Source organism: Bombus impatiens, unplaced genomic scaffold, assembly GCF_000188095.3.
Source record: "Bombus impatiens unplaced genomic scaffold, BIMP_2.2 scf_1445, whole genome shotgun sequence".
Lineage (NCBI taxonomy): Eukaryota > Metazoa > Arthropoda > Insecta > Hymenoptera > Apidae > Bombus > Bombus impatiens.
This window is the reverse complement of record NT_177864.1, coordinates 230,587-250,383: the sequence shown is the minus strand read 5'-3', so window position 1 is coordinate 250,383 and position 19,797 is coordinate 230,587. Positions and strand designations below refer to the sequence as shown.

Here is a 19,797-nt window from a genome sequence, read left to right as displayed (position 1 = left end):
ATCCACCGATATTTCTTTTGAGTAAAGGAAGGTTCCCTCCTCTCCACGGCCCCCGCATATATTTAATACTCGTTTTGTTCTTTTTCTTTCTGCTACCAGTACGCACGAGCGCGTTACGATTGTGACGCGCGACGCGCACGTGCGTGTCGTGACAGTTATTACTCTTTTTTTTTTATCATCATCATTACCATCATCATTATCATCATCGCTATCATCTTCACTTTCTATTCCTTAACTAAGCAGGCGACCTTCGGCAGCCATGATCACCCAATTTGATCGATTTTCCATCTAATTCGTCCATCGAAGAAACGACGAGTTCAGAAAGTATCTTAAAGTACTTACTTCTCAAATTTTCCAACTTGTAAGACGATATTACTTTCTGATTGGATTGACGGGTTTTTTGGGCGGATATGACGTAACACTTCGGTGACTGTTTTCTAGATTTCTCAAGATAACGCGAATCTTGTATTTTTACAGTCATACATTCAATATTTAGGGGTCGCTCGTCCGCGAAGTGTTTAACTATATGTAGCTCTCAAAATTTACTTTCTGGGAAACAACTGATCGTTTCTTAGCCGCCATCGACGAATTATGGTTAAGAACATTCGCATTCAACATGAAATATTTCAGAGCACCCTTGGTTTTTATTTTACTAACTTCCTCTTTAATCTCAAAATAAATAACTTCGTCCGAGATTATCATCACAATTAGCCAAATCTTGATCTTAATCTCGATCAACGAGCGTTATCACGGCTGCAACGAAGTACCTTCGTCTCATTCTCTCCGTTTCTTTCTCACCGAAATTTCGTTATTATCATTACCATCTCGTGTGTCTATATCATTCACCCTCACTCTCTCTTTTTCTTTCCTCGTGCTCTCGTTTAGGTACATTTCTTACTTTCATACTCGCATTCTCTCGGTCTCTCTCACTCTCGCTCTTTCTTATTTCGCCTTCGGAATTTTCATAGTTTTTTTTTATGCAACACATAATGCGACTAGGTAGTACAGGTTAATTAATAATTAATATCGTTAGTTATACAATAATAACGTATGACTAGACAATGCAAGATAATAATTATATCGTAAATAGTAATAATCATGGATCGCAATTTATATCAACAATTGTGATGGCGCGCACGTGTTCTCGAAAATGTTTTTGTCTGTTTTATTTTTTAAGTCATCTTTGTGTCTTTGTTCTGTGCCACAGTGTGCGTGAATGGTCTCTTTTTCTTGTACGTGTGGGTGCATGTAATCATGTATTTGTGTGCTATGATTGTACGCGGAGTTGTAGTACGTCCAATGTATAATCTTTCCGTTCCTCTATTTTGTTAGATGTTAAAGATACAAGAGTACGTTGAGATGTGTATGCCTCGTGTTGTTCATGTGTATATGGTATGCACCTATGTGTGCACTGTAATTTGTCTCGTGTATGATATAGAAAAAGTACATTAGCAAGAATCTTGTAAATTCGTGTAAATATTCAACACATTTCTAGTTCGTTGCCCTAAAGTGACGTTGAGGCGACGACGAAGAATGCTCGACGGAACCCATCAGGAACGAACATCCCGTCGTTGTTTCCTCGAGAAATGAATTCTGTTCCGTTATGAGGATAACCTGCATGCAAAATGCGTATACGTGTGTTCTGCGATGAAGAAAGTGTGTTCTAATTTGCTCCGCTTGGCCGGTTACATTTTAGATCGAATAAACCTCGAATTTGCTATTTGATAAATTATGATTACACATACGCAATGAAACTATCAATATGGTACATAGTTACAACACATAAGTAAATAGAAAAAGTACATAGATCAAACTACTTACGTAACATCGACTTTTAAACATGTATGAATATTTAAATGAATGTACACAATTATAACAGTACAATGTCACGAAAATTATTATAATATTACGCTAATTTTAACTGTAATTCGAGGTTTTACTTGAACCTATTAAGACGGACTTGCGTATGCATATGAACGTGTATTATGTGTTTGTGTATGCGTATATGTGTTGTGTAGAGAGGAAGCTTTTTGCTCTGTACTACATATTAAATCGGTATCCCGATTAACCTCTTAAAAAGCACGCCCATATATACTTATTGCACAACAATAGCCGTTGCGGTGTTATTCAGATGCTTGAAAAATTTCCATGTGAGAAATATACGTGTATAATATAATATAATGTAAATACAATATAATATAATGTAATATAATATAATATAATATAATATAATATAATGTAATGTAATGTATATATAGATATATCTAACCTCCACATAATACTTCAATGGGAATTCCTACCTGTAGTTGTATAAATAATACGTGTAAGTAATAATCATGCGATAAGTACACAGTAATATGATAAATGACGATAATTAAATACAGATTATACGTATATAGGTTTAGATTCCTTCGCGTTTCGTACCTAGACAAATTGTAAATAAAACGATGCTCGGCCCCATCAGAAAGTTATACGAAGAAAGTATATTTCGCGAAATGCTCGACAAACAAATTATCGATTTAATTTGATTCGAGAGCGCTAGTCGATTGAAGATTCTACTCTTTAAGAGGTTAAGTGATCTGTTGGCGCAACGTTTCTAACAGGATCGATCGATCGTTGGATCGATAGATCGATTGAATTTGGAAACATATCGATGTATCGACGTACGATGGATCGACGGTTAACAGTGATTACACGGTATCCTTCGCGGTGACGGCACCCTGTGAAATTAATTCTTTGAGAAATAATTTCGTCAGGATCCCGATGATGATCAAAGATGCTCTTTGTTACAAAGATAGAAAGAAAATATCCTCCACGACTGTCACCCACGTAAAAGCTCGAAAAGAAACCTTCTGATCTCTATATTTTCCCCAATTGTCTTCTTGATTCTAGTCTCGATATGCTGCGATCAAAGCACCAATCGTGATTTAACAATGAACAATGTTCGTGTCATTCGCGATCGAAATGATCAACGATATATATAAATGTTAATTCGATTTTCTGACGTGAAACGAAAGTAACTCGCTCGCCAACGTAGAATCACCGAAGTGGATAATCGAGTGTCTAGCAATTAACGAGGTAATTAGAAAGAGGAAGAAGCTCGGTGTTCCGATGCTTGGTCGATGCGTGAACGTTAGGCCTGTGCACGACCGACAGTAGTTCTAGTCCGTGCGTGATCAGACGCAGGCCAAACTTCCTAGCAGAGAAAGTAGCATCTCCGCGAAAAAAGAGACTTCTCTTTCTTATTATTTCTTTTCATCTTTCCCTAGAAAATTTTCTGTTTCCTATTCGCTCGGTAATTCGATCGAGGACCACCCGATCAAAAAGTAGTGTAAGTCCGTGCAAGATCAGACATGGAGCGAAGTTTTTAGCAAAAATCTTTTCACTTCTTAGAAGTTTTTCTATTCGTCGACTTGTCTCGAAGGTCGTTCGATCAACGCTAGTATAAACAGTATCGAGTTTCGATTTCCAAGTATAGGTATATCTTATTTGACATTTAATTCGATCGATAGTAGCGCGTATCGCGTCCGATCAGACGCGATTTGAATTTTCTAAAACACTGTATTCGGAAATGAAACGATGACAGAAGATCTTTTCTATTTTTAATTATATAATTTATATCTAGTTTAAACTAAGCATTATTAGTTTAAACATCGCCACGTCAATGTTCATAGCCTACCGATCGATCGAAAAACGATATTCGAGCCAAGCAATCCTTCCACAAATCAGTCTTACTTTATCTATACTCACTGATCTCCCTCAACCCCTCCATCCCACCCTAAACATTTTTTTAATAATAAATAATCGCTATACTTTTTTTTTTATCGTAAATCGTCCCATCAATAATCGACCTATCACGATTCTCGCGTTCACCGTTGGGTGTGAAACGTGTTAATTTTTGGAATTCCTTCTCGTCTCTTTCTTTCTTTCTTTTTTTAATAGCTCCTCTCTGGTGATATTACTCGCTATACATATATCCTATATACGTTCGTAAATCATTATCACGTATGATTTTGTGCAGTCCTTTTCGCGGAACGTCCGATGATATTACATTTAGCTTTTACACGTAGAGTTTGTCCTTTAGCAGAGAACGTTCTTGTAGATTTGACAGTATTTTGTTTGGGATCGTTCCGTAATTACTGGAAGCATCAGAAACTTTGGCGAGAACCATTTGAAATTTAATCCTTAGCCAATGAACTTCATCGATGATTTCACTTTATCAAAAGAAAAATATTATATTAAGATAGTACCATTGTATCGAAACACGGGGTTTACTTAAATGCTCATTCCCTCTTTTCTTGCTAAAAACACGCGTTCTTTAGTCTATTTTATTATACGCGTAAGGATTAAATTTCATCTTATATCAGTCGAAATTCTCGCTCAAGTAATTCAGTCCGATGAACGCGTAATCAAACGGAAAGAAGTAAAGAGAAACGCGTGTCCATCGGAATCTCTTTGTGCAAAAATCCTTTGGTAAAAAAGATCCTTTCTATTTCATTTCAATTCGATATACTTTCTTCTTTCTCTCCGCTATTTTAATATCTTACTTGTTCTCGTCCATTTTCTTTCCCGTTTCGACGATCTAACGCCTAATCGTTATAATCTTATAGTAGTTTACCGTACAGTTTATACCACCGTGTGTCACGTGTCGACCGATAATTTCTCACATTTAAATAGCGTCTTTTACTATCAGTTACAGTTAAATATCGCTATTAATACCGTATTAAAACCCGTCATAAAATACATTACTCTATTATAATTCGCGTTTTTTTACTCTTTTCCTCCTTGCTTTTTTCCTCCTCCTTTACTGTCTCTCTCTCTCTCTCTCTCATCTCTCATCTCTCTTTCTCTCCCTTTCTCTCTCTCTCTTTCACTCTTTTGCATCGTTAGTTTCTATTTTCATCTCATTCCGGTTAAACACGCTTCTATCAGACTTTTCTCTCGGTTCGTTCAACAATTATTAACTTTGACGACGTAGCTAGGCGTTTTCAACGAAACTCTCCGGTTGTCTCTCCACTTGGAAACGCACGCGACTCTATAGTCGTTAGCCCTAACTCGCCGATTTCTATTGGAAAGTCACGAAGAGATTCGGTTTGACCCGAATGATCGAGAAGAACACCAGAATACCAGAACACATTGACGAAAGCTACGCTCTGAATGGAACGTCGCTTTGAAATCGTCTCCCGTACATCTCTCGATACTTTTGCCGTTTCTTTGGTTTCGCTGGCGCTAGAACGCGCCAAATGATTTAACTCGTTCTCAGATTAAGTGTAATTATATGAGAGCAACATGTGCCCGTTAAGTCGAAACTAACGAAATCGAGAAAGTATAGCTTTGATAGAGTTTAAGATGGATCATGTTAATACGATTGTATAGGAACTTTAAATTTCCAACGAAAAAAGACGCTAACGTTTGTTAAGTATTTGAACGTAATTTTTCATAAAAAGAAACATGTTTCGAAGTTTGATCAATGTTCCTTTCGCTGACAGATCGCCGACAATCCCTGTCAAAATAGTGGCAATGGTACCCGACTCGCTTGTCAATCGATCAACATTATATATATTGCGTATCACTTAGTTAATTTACACGACGATATCAGATCGCACCGTATTAAACACGAGTCGAATCAAACAGAAGAGAAATCGAGCGAACCAAATCTCCTTTCTCGATCGCCAACAAAGCAAAGGTGTTTCGGTTGGATCGCGCGATTAAAAAAAGTGGCGGACTTGCACAGAGACGTAGATGAAACGAGAAGGCTCAAAACAGAAGCGTGTTATCGAGAAAATTACAGGTGAAAAAAGTCATGTCCGTGTCAGATTTAAGAGCAACTTATATTTCCTTAAGTTACAAAATCATTCATAGTTTATGGTTTTGTCCATTAAAACGACAATCAAAAGACAACGGTATTTATTCGAGACAGAAAATTTCGGGGGTGACGAATAGCTTCCCTTGCGTTTTTCGTTCGTTCACTCACTCGCACTTTCTCGCACTCTCGTTACGTATCTCTCTCTCTCTCTCTCTCTCTCTTTTTATATCGTTTTTTTTTCTATGTTACTTTTATGTTTTTTTTGCGTTATTTTTAATTGTGTTTTTTTTCTTTTCGATTCTGTTTTTGTTTCTCGTTAGATTAGTGCCCTCCGTTCACTTACGTCTACGGTTGTTTCCCATTAAAGCTGTAAATGTTTATTATAAAGACAATTCGTAACAGTCGGACAGATTTCACGTTCGGTCGTGATCCCTTTGAAAATCAACGATGTTTTTGCATTTTTCCATTTTTTTTTTCTTTTTAATTATTTTTGTCCTTACGAACGGACCGTCAAAATTTGTCTCTTAAAATGGTCAACATATGTGTACTTCTTTTTTTTATTTGTTTAATTGCTTTAATCTATTTGTTGTCGTCTCGCGTCGCGAAATATCTTTTGATCTCGATCAAGTTCTCTTCGATCTCTTATCGATCCGATTGGCGTCGAATTTCGCGTAAAGTGGACAAAAAACGAGACGCACGGTTTCTCGCCTTCTTTCTCTCTGTTTTTCTAAATTTGTTATTCCTTCGATTTTGTTTCTTTTTTTGCATTGTTTCCACTCGATCGATGTGTTTCACACACGCCCTGCAGAAAATCACTGAGAACGATAAATGTATTGCACTGCGTTTATCCTGGGTGATAATAAATTTTTTTTTTATGAACACTTATACATACAACGTTATAATATCGTAATGGTAAAATCTGGTATTATAATAGTTAATACGGAATCACTGCGACAACTGCGAGTGTAGAAACTCGATTCCCTCGATCGCGTCGAGGATCTTCTACACTGGTAATTATCGGTCACACGTGGAATTATTTTTCGAAACTAAACGCCATTCGAAAAACTTTTCGGTAAGATTTGAAAAAAATGCACGAAAGAAGATGGAAAAGCTAAAGGGTATACACATACCACGTTTCAATTATATATTTAAGGTGAAACCAGATCGATTAAAAAGTAACTGGCGAATCTCTGATGGAAAATATGCTGCTTTTGAAATTGATGGAAAAGCCAAGTTCGATCTAAATTGAATTATCGATAAAATCAGCGTCAAGTTTCCAGAAATGATTCTACAAGTGTGCTGCTCATTTGGATAACATCTCTCCGCGAAAAAGCTCCTCTTATCTTAATACTGTCGATGAATAAACTTTCATTCGATTCCCTATAGAAATCCCTCGTCCTTTCAATAGAAAAAGGATAAATGTCTTTTTGGCGGTTTCGCTCACGAGAACGCGTCCGTTCGAGATCGATCGTTAGAAACGCGTCTAAATATAATTACGTACGGTTATTAATCGCGAATTTTGTACCTCGAGGGTCTTGCCGTCTTGGAATGTGCAAAATTTCGACGATCCTCGTCTACGTGATCCATAAATCACCTTTTAAATGCAACCGTATCTTCTCTAAACACGTCCATTGGTTAAATCAAACACTCGGTCTAGGTTTAGCAACAGGATCGAAAGAGACTAAATCTGAAAAAGCGAAAAGTAGTCAACGAACGTTGAAACATCGAACGAGAAAATAAGCATGGAACGAAGTAGTCGTAGACGAGAAAAGGAAGTCTTTTATTCCGCGCCAGAGCCCTCGTACTCGGATGGAATGTATCTTCGATATTACGAGATCGTCGAGATCTAACAAGCACCTCACTGTTTAAAACTTCTGTTCTCCCACCTGCCCTCGTCCTTCCTCTTTCGAAACAACTGAAAGCTGCCTTAACTGTACCACTAATTTCGCGTGAAACCATCCTACAATACGCTTTCGTTCGCTAGTTTTACTGTGCGCTCTTGTGCGATGATCGACGCCCTCGCGAAAACGCGCGATCGATACTGTTTCACGATCTATCAACCTTTTGATCGTCGTCTGGTTCCTTTTTAAAATCCTACGTACGTAAACAGCGTACTTCGATAGACGAGTTTCATCGCTTTAGAAATAAATTCAGCAGGCGAACACGAACGCTGAATTTATATTTAAATATAAATTTCCTCGACGAAGTACCATCTGCGTATTTATACTTATATTTTGTACGATATCTTAACGTTGATTCCTTATCTCGCGACGGAGGATGTTGAGAAGCGTAAAACGACGGGATCCAAGGCGCGATCAAGAGGTTTGATCCGTTCCATTGATTCGGACACAGTGAATTGAGATCTTCGATTCTCTACAGATCGTACCACGACGATTATCCTTTCGTTGCCACTATCCTTTTAAATAATTTATATATCGCGTTCCGGTATGAGCAATTGATTTACCGACAGTCTTTCCGTCTCTCGATTACACTTAAACACGTTGATATACATGAAAAGGAATTAATCTATCTTTCCCCCCTCCCATCCCTGTTCAACCAAGCGTTATATCTTCGGCAAAATATAAATTATTTAAACAGCGCATGGATTACGAGACTCGACCAGTTTCCTCCTACGATCGACCAAAGTCGTTTCCCACCAGTACCGTGACAAATGTTTGAAAACGAAAATGAAACGACAAACGTGACAGAAACGATTCATCGAAGGATTTTTTAAAAAAAATATCGCTATCCTATCAAGAAAATCCATGAACGATGAGAAGGACTCGATTCGCTTCTCGAATCACGTGTATTTGGTTTCTTTCCTTTCTTTTGTCCTTCTTCTTCTTTCTTCCCCTCTTTTCTTTCTCTTTTTTTTCTTTTTTCTTTTTTTTTTTTTTGAGAAGTCGTCTTCGAGAGAACAAGCTCGAACACGAAGAAAAAGAAACGGAAGAACACGAGCAAACTCATTTGCTGCGTCACGGTGAACCTTCTGAAAAATCGGTTCGAATCCGTTCACGGAATACAAAGGATCGAATGTACCTAGAAAACACCATTGTATGATCCATCTTGTATCTACACGTATGTATCATATATATCGTGCGAATCTTTCCTATTTTGTTAACAGAAATGCGAAAAGCGGCGGTTGCTTTTAGGAGAGCATTTCGTTTACGCGTCGACCACTAGAAGAAGAAGAAAGTGTGCAAGGAGATAAAACGGAAATGAAACGGAAGAAACCCCCACGAAGCACCGTGAAACTCACTTTGCTCTTTGCGTGTCCGGAAAATGTGCAGAACCAAAGTTTCCGGGGCACCCGTTGCAACAGTTCGTTTCTTTTTTCATTCTTATTTCTTTTTTAACACATTTGTCGCTGATCCGCTCGAGACCAGTCCGACCAATCAGATCGCCCTTAATGAATAATATCCGCGCTCGGTTTTTAACCCTTTCTTTGTTTCTTCTCCTTTTCTCTTATTCTTTCCTTTTTTTTTTTTTTTAAATCTATTTTGCTTTTTCATCTCGCTTCGCTTTTTCCTTCCTCGTTTAAAGTGGAATTAATTACATATACTGTATATCATCTGGATGCTTACGTGTTTGTGTATGTACGTGTGTGTTCTCTTAAATCGCGTATTTAGTCACAGATTCTTTCGTCGCGTTCATTCTATCTCATTTTCTCATTGCCATTCGTAAATCCCATTCAATCTGGCACGATCTCTTGTCCCTTGCACGCGCACATTATCTTTGTATTCTGTTTGTCTGCTGTTTTGTGGTTTCTGTTTTGTTGTTGTTTCATTTTTAGTATCACTATAGAGTTATCGTAATTAAATATTTATACACCCATTGACAAACTAGCTACCACGTTTTTTTGTCGTTTAAATACAGTTCCATAGATATCAATTAATTTAATTAATTAATAGTTATTATAAGTTACGATAATTAATAATTAGAATAATCAAAACATGTACAGAAGATTATAGATTATCTCTTTCTTCCCCCACTGATCCATCTCGCTCCTCCTCTTCCGTTAGCCGTTTTCCCTTTATCGTCATTTTTTTCTAGCCACCTTTGTATTTACCCCTCCCCCCCAACTTTTTTCCTCCTACTTCTCTCTTCTCATCTTTTTTTTTCTTTTGTAACATTTTTCTTCTTTTGTTAAAGAGTAGTTATCGACTTTTCTCTTGATCCGCGAGTGACTCGCCTCGGAGTAAATCTCGAGGACTTTTATTTCTTTACTTTTTTCCTATTTTCTACCTGTTTCTCCTTAATCTTCCTCTCTAATTATTCTTACACGCACACACACACACACACTCTCTCTCTCTCTCTAATTCTCTCGCACGCAATCATCAGTCTCTTTCGTTCCCCTTCTAATTCGCTGATTCTCTTTCTCTCGCCGACCTCACCCTCTCCCTTTCTCGACCGTTTTTTTTATATTTTTTTTTTTTAATTAGTTAGCTTAAGTATATAAATACTTTTCATCTTCATTTTCTTTGTTTCTTTGTTCGCTTTGTTTGTTAGTTAGGCCTACTGTGAGCTAGAGCTGCTTTTTTGTTGTCGCGACAATTTTTCTCCCTTCGTTTTTCAATCTGCCCCCCCCCCCTTCCCCCTGTAACCGCGCCGACTTTCGACGTTCCGGCAACGCATCCGGTCGGACGACGTGCTTGAGAACGCGTAAAAATAATTTCATCCTCCAGCGATATACGACGCCTCTCCACGCTCTTTCACCCTTTCATTCCCTTTTTTCCTTCTCTCACGCGCACGCTCGCTCATTCTTACATTCCCTCTCTCTCTCTCACACTCACACACATATATATATCATTTTTTTCTTTGGTTTTGTGCTCGCTCCAGGGTCGAGTACACCGTCTTTCGTGATCAAAGAAACGCCTCGGTCTGCGAACTCGCGGCAACGATCGAAGCGGAATGAACAGGGATGAAAGAAAGAAGGACGACCGAGAGGTCGAAATCGTCGACAAAGGGACGAGAAAGAGAAAAGGGTAGTAGCCTGACGAGACGAGCGTCGCTCCAGTCGACTCGATAACGAGGACAAGAGGAACACAAAGGAAACTGAGGTGGGCAAAGGGTAGCGGTAATGGTTTTACGACTCCAAGGCAGGTGTACTAGACGCTGAGCGAGTAAGCTGCGAAACTGACAAGACGATCGAAGCTCGAAGGCCCGGCACGGTGGTTTTTAAACGAGAAAAAAGTTGCTTCGTCGAGCGACGGCAGGGGGACCGAGACGAAAAATGAATCCGTCGTCTATTTTCCAATTGCTGCTGTGCAAGTAAAACGCGCGGTGTTTGTCAACCTTTTGTCTCTGGATTTTCCTCGATTTCGTTCACCCCTTCCGCCACCCCAACGTCACGTCAGTCCGCTGGAAAAAAGTTCGTTCGAAAATTCGCGAATTGTCATTTGTTGCTTTTCCTAGAAAAGAAAAAACGATTCAAAAAGTCGGGAGCCTATTCTCGTTCCGGTCTCATCGAGCCTCGCGCCATCGAGCTCCACGTTCCGCTTATATTCGCGTCGTTCGTCGGTCTCGAACGACTCTACGAAGATTTACATCACTGGATCCGAAAACGTTCGTTGCCGTTTCGAGTTGTCGAAACTCTAGCCGCAAATGGACAACGAACGAGAGCTCGGTGATCACGGAGGCTCGATCGATTATCCTAATCGCTGGGGGTTCACGATATACGTAATCTCTAAACAGCTAGTTCTAACGCTCTTGTTCTTCTCCTAAGTCCACGAGAAAAACCACTTTTTTGCTTATGCGTTATCCTCTCTTTATTTTTTGCTGTGTTGTCGGGAGTCTCTAGTTTCCCTGGAAGTTTCAGGAGAGTATCATCGATCGCAGCCACGATCATTCGGAGCTAATTAACTTCGCCTAAAATCTCAGTCTCTGCGGTATTTAGTCGCTTCGGTACAAATTGGAAGAGGATTGTTTACCCTTTGTTTTCTTTTTGTTTCGTAGTTTCTTACTTTGCTCTTAGGTTGCTTTTGCTGTTTGATCGCGCGCCCCGTACACCGACGATCCCTCTAGTTTGTTTCGTTCGAAGAGGAGCAACGCAGTCACGGAATGTCGTTTTAAATATCATCGATCGCCGTCTGGCTAAAACCACGTGTATGTCTAAACGATAGATAAATCCACCTCGATCCACTCGCGATCGATTAGGAATCACCTTTCACTCTACCGATCGAAATGTAAATTCCCTACCGTCGATATTGGCCCTTTCTCTCAAAAAATTTGTCTATTCGAGGAGCAAAATTTCACTTTCGATTCGGTAAGTATTTCTTGTGTATTTTACATATACCTCTTTGCTTTGCCTTTAAACAACTCGAGATCTTTCGTTCTCATTCGGTTAAAACTGCTCGTTGTCGTTCCACTCTAGACCTGCGCGCGAGCCGTACACGACAGCGAGACGCGAAGGACGAAACAGCGAATCGTCGACTCGACGTTGCCGCGCGATAAACACGGATCGACATTGAATAGACTCAATCGAATATCGAACGAACGATCACGAGGATCGTCGAGCGCGACAACCACTATCGAGCATCTCGAATGCGTCTAACGTGACGATGAAGCGCCTTTCCGGCGACGATGAATGCGAATCACGACGAGCATCGACGACGAGAGAACAGGACGACGATTACGAGGGACAACGATCCCCTGGATCGACACTGGAACCGACAGTGAATCGACGATCGACTCGCCTTTATAAAACGATCGACAAGCTGTCGAATAGAGACAGCATTGTGCGTTGTTCAAACTGACAGCGACGTATTTCATTTCGCGAGACCGTTTCCGATGAAGAATAGGTAAACCTCTTTCGATTCGAATCGATCATGATGTTTTCTAAATTATTCACCGGTTGGATCTCTTGAAGAAATGCGTATTCACTATTACGAAGATGGAACAGTCCCTTGACCGGAGACTTCGTTCATCGATCGTCATTCACATTCTGCCAGAACCGTAGCTGTTTAGTTCTAATCATTTAATTAACGTCAATGAATAATCGATATAGTCGATGGATTCTTTGGAAATCCGATCGGTTTATACATATTGGCGATATTGGAAATGTTGCCTATTTGCACATTCTTTGCGCCACTAAGGGATGTTTGTTCGCGATATACACGTAATGCTGTACGAGGCAGGAGACCTGTTCTCGAAGATGACAAATTACGCCAAGAAAGCTGCAGAGAATTCACTAACTAAGAAAATTACTAACTAATAAGGAACGTAAGCTGTTCGGATAGAAGAAGTTGGCTGAATTTGTCAATTCGTAAAGATCCGGAGAACGAATCGATAAACCACTCCTTCGACACCTTCGTAGAAACACCTTTTTTACTTTTTTTACTTTTTCATTGGTTAAAAGGTACAAGAGAAGTATAAATGGTTGACTTTTACGGGTAATAATATGGCTAATGCGGCTAACCACTAAATGCAAATGTCCTAATAAAGGTAACGTCGTTCGTCCGTCGGTGAAATTATCTAAAAGCCGCGGAATGTGACGAAACTTTCACGTCACGTTCGGACCGATTTCAAAACGCTTTGTATTAAATGAGTTTATTAAAAATTTATACAGGTCATAGGAGAGTTACAGGCGATATAAATTTTTGTTTACAACGTGATCGCAAATTTGTCGATATTCCAATTGTCGTGCGTCGAATAAAAATTCAATTTCCAACTGCTATGCGGCATCCTCTTGTGGAGGATTCGCGTTCTTCGCGAGAGATCCTCAAAGCGTTCGGAATCAGTTCGAAAGCGATTCGATCATCCTCCCGTCTCAAATATCCATCTTATCATCGAGAATAGACACATGGTGCCATTATCGCGTAAATGTGTGCCCTATTGTGTTCCCTGTGTACGTGTATGTATGTGTATATGTCTGCTGACTCCGTATTCCCTCTCTTTTCTATTAATCACCGATAACAAAACACTCATTATCATCGTCATCATCGATAGCGATATAACTAACAACGATTATTGAGACATAAATACAATATATATAATGTATATCTAACGTAATAATCGTATGGTAATATAATTTTATAGTTAAGTAGATTAGCGTGTCCCCCCCCCCCCCACTCTCGCTGTCTTTCACGTCTCTCTCTCACTCTCTCTCTTTCTCTCTCTCTCTCCCTCTCTCTCATCATTCCCTTTCTTTTCTTCTTACTCCGTAGTTCCCTCTTTGTCTTCGCGTTCTTGCCTCGATCGATCTTTCCACGTTTTCCCCTAGCCTTTTCCATGGCTTTCTCTACATTGGAAAGAACGGGACAGGGCCTGCGCTATCATCCGTCGTCCCGACGAGTATCCTCGTCGCGTTGTGCGTCTCTTCGACCCTTTCGAGTCTGTGTAGCATCGACAACCTCTTCTAATATACTGTGCGCTAAATTGAGCAGCTCCGACCGTTATTGCACTCGTTAAAGAGGAAAGAGAGCGAAACAGCCTTGTTTTTTAATCTCGTCCTCACCAGGTCATCGTTCCATCATCATCGTGACAATATCATTTTCTCTCGATAATATCCTTATTTACGTAGGCAACTGATGACGTGAACGCGCTTCATTCCCTTTCCCCTTGGCACCAGTTTCCGTCCTTCGACACGGTCTCAAGTTCACCGAGGGACTACGTCCTCGCCTATCGTTATCAATGATTGGTTTTCACACTCCAACAAGTCTCTATCGTATAGTTTTACTGTTTTATTGGCGCAACATTGGGCAGTATATATAACCGAAATGCGCACGAGAGTATTAAAGCTACTTGCGCGACCGCCTCGTGGCATTTGTACTTTTAACAATGAGTTCTATCGTTTTCTCAAGTATCACGAACCGTTTCCATTAATTTTCTACGATCGTGGGCGCCTTTGGAACCTTCCGATCGACCTTCACCTTTCGATACTTAACGCAACATTCTTATACGATTCAATATCGTTGACTAAACGTCCGATGTTCGTGCATTGTAATTGTACAGCGACTATCGATAGGTTTGAGATCAATCTTTTCGACGCGTCGATCGACACGCGAACATTGCCTTTGAGATCACAGACTATCAGTGGGAAAGAAGCAGAGACTCGTGTGTCGGTTCACGCGCCCGAACGACTCTCCTCTCCTTACGTGCGCAGACGGTTAAACTTCTCGATGGACACGAATTTCTTGTCGGTTCCACGGGGTCGCCCACGATGGAACAAAGATAATTATAGAAATGTTACGAACCACGATCGACGAGCGTGCAGTAAATATCCAGCGAAACGTCGGTGTACGCTGCGCTCGCGCGTGCTACGCATCGATTACATCAGTCTCTGTGAGCAACGAGGAATGTCAGGAAGCAGAAGAAGATATATATTATATTTTTTTTATCAGGATGGATAGAGAATGTAGATGTAAACCATGGTTGTTTGGGAGGCTGGTGGCAACTGAAACAAGTAATCGAAATAAAACAAACGACGTATTTGAACCAAACACAAATCAGTTTAATCCTTAAATAAAACATAATTTCTGTTATGTTATATAATAATTAAATAAATAAATAAATAATCGGTAGTAGTAAGCAGTAGTAGTAGTAGTAATAGTAGTAGTAGTGGTAGTGGTAATGGTAGTGGTAGTGGTAGTAGTAGTGTAGTAGTAGTAGTGGTGGTGGTGATGGTGGTGGTGGTGGTGGTGGTGGTGGTGGTAGTGGTGGTGGTGGTGGTAGTAGTGGTAATGGTAGTAGGAGAGGTAGTAGGAGTAGTAGTAGTGTAGTAGTAGTAGTAATAATAGTAAGTAATAGTAGCAGTGATGGTGGTGGTAGTGGTAATAATAGTAATAGTTATAGCAAGTAGTTATAGCAGTTGAGAGAAAGTAACGGTAGTAGTATGATGTTAAGTAAAGTGAGTAAGACGTTTTTTTCCTCTGTAGTGGTACGAAAAATTAGATAGATAATAAAGGCATTAAGGTTTTACACGTAGCTACTAGACGAGAGACACAAAAATTATATACGATCATAATTAATAATAGTAATAATAATAATAGCAATAATAATAATAATAATAATAGTAATAATAATAATAATAATAATAGCGATGATGATCGTGACGATGATCGTGATAATGAAGATGATGATGATGATGACGATGACGAAGATGATGATAATAATGAATAATAATAATAATGGCAATGACAATGGCAATAATAATAATAATAATAATAATAATAATAATAATAATAATAATAATAATAACCAGAATAATAAGTATAATTAATATACGTAATAATAATTATGAAAAGGAGAAAATGTATAGTTTTAATATTAGAAAACATTGAAACTGATTTCTTACATGCGATTCGTCCCCCGTTTAGGGGGTTATCGGACGTTCCCCCTTCGAAATCCTCACGCTTCGCCAAAAGTCATTCGAGCTACAATTATATATGTGTGGTATCATCTCCTATACGCACCATTGTATCCAGTTACGCAACTATCCTGCTTCGATCAAAGTCGTGTTACTATCATTTTGTCGTACGTTCGCAGCAAATCAACCAAGGGTCATGATCGGCGCAAGAAGCATCGAAGCAACGAGGGGCGAATCGTTTCTCCTTTATCTCTGACGTCTGTAACACACGCCACAGCACGCGATGACGCCAGTTTGCTTTTTGTCAGCCGACCAGTGTATAATTTGCACTAATATCGAGATCTTGTTTGCCCCGTGGACGCGTCGATCGCGTCGTCCAACAACACCCGATCGAAAGAACCGAGGGGTGTACGCGTCGCACGCGACCGATCGATATTCACGAGTACTCCAAATAAATAAAATAAAATCTTAGCAGAAAGCATCTGTTGCTTGAGGTTCAAATTACGTTTTTTTTTTTTTTTTTTTTTTTGGGAGGGAGGACAGGTGTATATCGTCGTGCTTCTAGGGAGCGTATTCTCTTTCAAACGAACAACCCGTTCCTCGCTCCCGGACTAGACACAAGAAGGTACACATAAATAGGACAACATATATATATGTGTATATATATGTGTGTGTGTATATATATATATATATATGCTACGCTTTTTTTCTGTCGCGTTATACTAAACCTAGGAGCTTAAGAAATTTTCGAAATTTACTCACGATTAAGTACTTACGATCCATGTTCGTTCGCGCTAGTCCCGATCATCGTTACAAGGTAACATGTATTTAAGAAAAGGTAATTCGATATTCGTCTATCCAATTAGTCTCTCTTCGCTATCTAAGGAAAAGATTTGGTTTTCGGTTTTCGATGGTACGTCTAATCCCGTTCATGGGAATTGCTTCTACGGGCTAGCGCGGGCGAAACGGTTCGCTTACCTTATACACCGTATCACCTAAAACGCGCCTTCTTTGAAATCGCCTGTCTGATTTGCTTACTAGTCTAAAGAAAAGAGTTTTCTCGTTCTCTGTGTGGAGAGAGGTTCTTAACACGCGGCGTCGTTTTCTATTCACTGACGCCTCTTTGCACGTAGACTAGACACGTGTTTCCCGATGATCCGAAAATCATTCGTCGATCGTACTTCAACATCATGTCTGTATCACATATCCGTGCACCGTCGCGAAGTGTTTCTTTCGTTAAATCTTTCGTTCTTTCTTCGTTGCAAGAAAAGACACGACGCGTCCAATCTGCGTACCGTATGTATAAGTAAACCGTCTCTATGAAATATTATTTTGTACGTTGGACTTTTTTTTCTTTCAATATTTTCGTTAAAAAAGGGAAATCGAACGTTCGTGTTTATAAAAATCGGAACATCTTCGTTGCGACGGGGAGGAAGAATCTCCTCTTTGTTCCTTTTCTCCCCGCTGCAAGCAATGTCTTTGTATGTATATGTGTACGTGTGTGTAAAGTGAGTGTGTGTTTTTTTGTTAAAAAGTTGGCTGACAAAGTTCTTCTAAAACGTCCAAGTTTGTGGACGGTGCACATTCGAAGGACACTAATACGCGATGCTCGATAAAATCAGACTCTGCACTCAAGAAAGCACTTTGTACTAACTAAGATCTCTCTTATACATACATATTATCTATACATAAGAAAAATAAAAGAACAAAAAAAAAAAAAAAATGAAAAAGAAAAAAAAAAAAAAAAAATGAAAAAGAAATGAAAAAGAAAAAACGAAAAGAAAATGAAAAATTGAATATTCTTTGGACAACCGGCAGAGAAGTACAAGAGCTCGTGACTAGCAAAAAGAAAAGATACAACACGTTGCTACGTTATCAGGAAACGTGACGTAATCCCTCGGGTCACTATTATGACGTTTCGATCTCTCGAATTCTCGCGACATCGCATTGTGATGTATAGCACATAAGCCCTAAAATATTTTCTTAAATAGATAATAATTATTATACTTCGTCTTTCGGTACTCGTCGAATGATGACTCGTCCTTAATTTAACTACGGATTAAGAAAGTTTAGATTCCTTAAGTACGTTTAGTCTCACTGGTTAAACAGGAAAAAGAAAAAGGGGAAATCGATCGTCTGCATTTAACAACTAGTTCTCCCGCTCTTTTCGGCGCCTCCTCGCATTCTAAAAATCGAATGCGAGGCTTCTCACATACATCAGCGTCATGGTTTTCACTATTGGTATTCCCGTTTCCCTTATATCCTCTACCAGAGAGCGATTTGCCTCCTTTCGTACTTCGATCGATCTATCGATCGTCCCCGTCCCGTCCTCGATCGCGATCCGTCTGTATTGTCTCGCCACGTCCTTCTATTCTCTCTCTACTCACTCGCCTCTCCTTTCTACACCATTCCCCTACAGTCACCTACTACTACGCACTCTTTTCCATCCTCCATATGTATGTCCACCGATCCATTCCATCAAGTTCACACGTAGTCGATCTAATCGGGAAAACACGAGGCACTGTCGCGTTTTCTTGTCCGCTTCTCTTACGTCGTGAGTTGTCAATGATTTTAGAAAAAAAAAGGAAAAAAAATCAATCAGGCCCTGCCTTTTATAAATTTTGCTCGAGTCTCACAGCCTGACGTCGTCGTGACTCTTTGGTCTAGTAGAGGGGACTCTCGTCCTCCCTTTATTTCTCTCGCCAACTCGATTTTCATGACAAGTTTTCTCCTCTGTTTGTCGATCGATACGGTAACGTTATTATTATTATATTTAGTATTACGTGGCCCGTGTATCCGCGTACATATACATAAATCGGCAATATGTATGTACAATATCCGCAAGCAGTCGCACGAGCCACGTTTGGTCGCTACGGACGTTCCTTTCTTTTCGTCCGATTTCATCTTATCGTTGATTCCGTCCAAGCCGCGGGAATGAAGCGACACAGTCGCGAATCCCGCGAGCTACGGAAGCCGACAGGACCTCGCGTTAACCTTCTGTCGTGGACGAACAGCGGGAGAAAAGAAACGAGTAACCAGAGAGGGAGAGGGTGAAGCTAAGGCGAAGGAAATAAAAAAAAAAAGCGAAGCTTCCTCTTTACCCTCCTCTTCGTTCCTACACACGATGTATAATTAGGAATATCGGGCGAGCGATCGCGTACCACGACCTACCTCTCTTCGTCTTCGCTGTCTGTTCGTCCTCGTCTCTCTACGTCCCTCTCCCTCTTAGCCACGCGCACCTACTGCATATGCATCGCACCCTTGCTCCTACAGACACACGTATACACGCACACACACGCACGAGTATCTCTTAGCATTCTCCCCTTTCTTCCTGTTCTCTCACTCTGCTCCTGTCTTTTTTCCTTCCATCATCCCTCGGTCGAATATTCTCCAGGGAACTCAGCATCCTCCGAATATTAGTCGGAATTGTACTCGTCGTCGTGGTTCTCGTAGTCGTATCTGCCCCACCGATATTTTTTCGAGGAGGCCCTAGCCGTCTTTTCGTATTTGGACACATCGGCCAGGTAATCTTTGAACGGGTGATTCTGCTGCTGTTGATGCTGGTTATGGTAGTTCTGATTGTTATGATGGTTTGCTCCGCGATCACGACTGTTCACGGTGTTGATCACGGAATCGACAGGGAGATGGTGGTGGTCGATCTTCTTAGTGGAAGCACAGGCAGTCG

General features: G+C 40.1%; 1 long non-coding RNA gene across 1 annotated transcript; it reads right to left on the bottom strand.

Moving 5' to 3' along the window:
• Positions 1–161: 161 nt before the first annotated feature.
• On the bottom strand, positions 162–15,357 carry LOC117152396. Its single transcript, XR_004462775.1, has 2 exons — positions 8,508–15,357; positions 162–4,603 (listed from the first exon to the last, which is right to left on the bottom strand). It is a non-coding gene; the product is annotated as an uncharacterized LOC117152396 (long non-coding RNA).
• Positions 15,358–19,797: the final 4,440 nt, after the last annotated feature.